Source organism: Octopus sinensis, unplaced genomic scaffold, assembly GCF_006345805.1.
Source record: "Octopus sinensis unplaced genomic scaffold, ASM634580v1 Contig20141_ERROPOS70096, whole genome shotgun sequence".
NCBI classification, from domain to species: domain Eukaryota; kingdom Metazoa; phylum Mollusca; class Cephalopoda; order Octopoda; family Octopodidae; genus Octopus; species Octopus sinensis.
The window spans coordinates 57501-59712 of NW_021836924.1; positions in this window are offsets into that span (position 1 = coordinate 57501).

The window sequence follows — 2212 nt, forward strand, 5'->3', positions numbered from 1 at the left end:
TTTTTTACTGGATATTTGATGAAGGAAACCCGTGTACGGCTGACATGGATTATCTTTGGTGAAATTAAATTTACAGCTACTTTCATTTTCTTAAAAAGAAGACGTAAATGCATAACAGAATGTATGGCTAGGGGATGGCGTGCTTCCTATAGGAGTATGCTGAAAAGGTAGTAGTAGTAGTAGTAGTAGTAGTAGTAGTAGTGGTGGTGGTTTTGTTGTTGTTGTTTTTGTTGGTGGTGGTGTTGGTGGTAGTTTTGTTGGTGGTTGTGGTGTGGTGGTGGTGGTGGTGGTGGTTGCGGTGGTGGTTGTGGTGGTGGTGGTAGTAGTAGTAGTAGTGGTGGTGGTAGTGGTTGTGGTGGCGGTGGTAGTAGTAGTAGGAGTAGTAGTAGTGGTGGTGTTGGTAGTAGTAGTAGTAGGAGTAGTATTAGTGGTGGTGATGGTGGTAGTAGTAGTAGTAGTGGTGGTGGTGATGGTGGTGGTTTTGTTGTTGTTGTTTTTGTTGGTGGTGGTGGTTTTGTTGTTGTTGTTTTTGTTGGTGGTGGTGGTAGTAGTAGTAGTAGTAGTAGTAGTAGTAGTGGTGGTGGTGGTAGTGGTGGTGGTGGCGGTGGTAGTAGTAGTAGGAGTTGTACTAGTGGTGGTGATGGTGGTAGTAGTAGTAGTGGTGGTGGTGGTGGTGGACGTGGTGGTGGTGGTCGTGGTGGTTGTAGTAGTAGTATTAGTAGCCCCAGGAGCAACAGATGCGTCACCGATATTAATTGTAGTTGTAGTTTATAGTAGCGTGCAATTTTCACTTTAACTACTGCGCAAAAAGTTCGTTGTTTTTACATGTGTATACGTGTGTACGTGTGTATGTGTGTGTGTGTGTGTGTGTGTGTGAATAAGTATGTGTGAGCATGTAAATGTACGCGTGTAAAATGTGTGTGGTTATGTGCACCTGTGTGTCCGCGCACTTGCATGCGCGTGTCTATCGCAAACGATAGATTGTTGAAATATTAGACACTTTTTCTTGGAAGGAAGCAAATTTCGTTAGAATTTCCCGTAGGAATACCAACAGTAAAGTCACTTCTCCGAAATGGAAAAAAATGATGTTAAATTATTTTTAAATCGTAGACTCATCGTAGACATTTTTAGAGAGTAACTTCCCTTTAAAAAATATGCATTAAAATGGAAAAAAATTATGGTAAATTATTTTTTAAATCGTAGACTCATTGTAGACGCGCGCTAATACCATAAGGGCTCGATATGAATCACGACTAAAAGATACCCGGTTTTGGTTAAACTGCACCGCAAAATGTGGGAGTAGTTAGGAATCTAAATCGGAGTAGACAGACACACAACCTTACTTTTATATATAAAGATTGGAAATGAGTGAGAACCAACGTTATCTTTATATATAAAACTAAAGTTGTGTGTGTGTGTGTGTCTGTCTACACAGATTTAGATTCCTAACTACTCCCACATTTTGTGGTGCAGTTTAACCAAAAGCAGGTATCTTATAGTCGTGATTCATATCGAGCCCTTCTGGGTATTAGCGCGCGTCTACGATGAGTCTACGATTTAAAAAAAAATTTACCATGATTTTTCCGCATTTTTAATGATTTATGCTCGAGTTATATAAAGGAAGTAACTCTCTAAAAATGCTTATACAGTTATTTCCCTTACAAACCCGAGCAACGCCGGGCGATACTGCTAGTATTAATATAAATCTTGTAGTAATTAATTAATCTTGTTTAATGCTTCTTGTGACAATAACTACCTTTCGTAGTCATCAGTTAAGAAAATTCAAAATTAATTTATTAATATATTGGAAATGAGTGAGAACCAACGTTATTGTGTCGAAATTAATGAAGGAAAACCCCTGGATAGATGACGTGCATTTGTTTTGATAAAACGGAATTTTCAGTTACTTTTATGTTCTTAAAAGAACTCGTTACTATATAGCTTAAAGATGTTGACATTCTTATAGAAGTATGGTGAGCAGCTAAACGTCTTCAGAAATCTCGATATAAATATTTTAGATCAGGTCAGTTATATATGGGACATATTTAACTCCTAACAACTGATCTAAGTGTTTGTTTATTTTACAATAAATATTTTCTCTTTATTTTACCGTTGTTGTACCGTTGTTCCTTGCACTGGTGAAAAGGGAAAAGAGTGAAGTTTGGTTGAAGATTGCCCGCACATCTCTCTATGTGTTCGCTCAAATAGTATT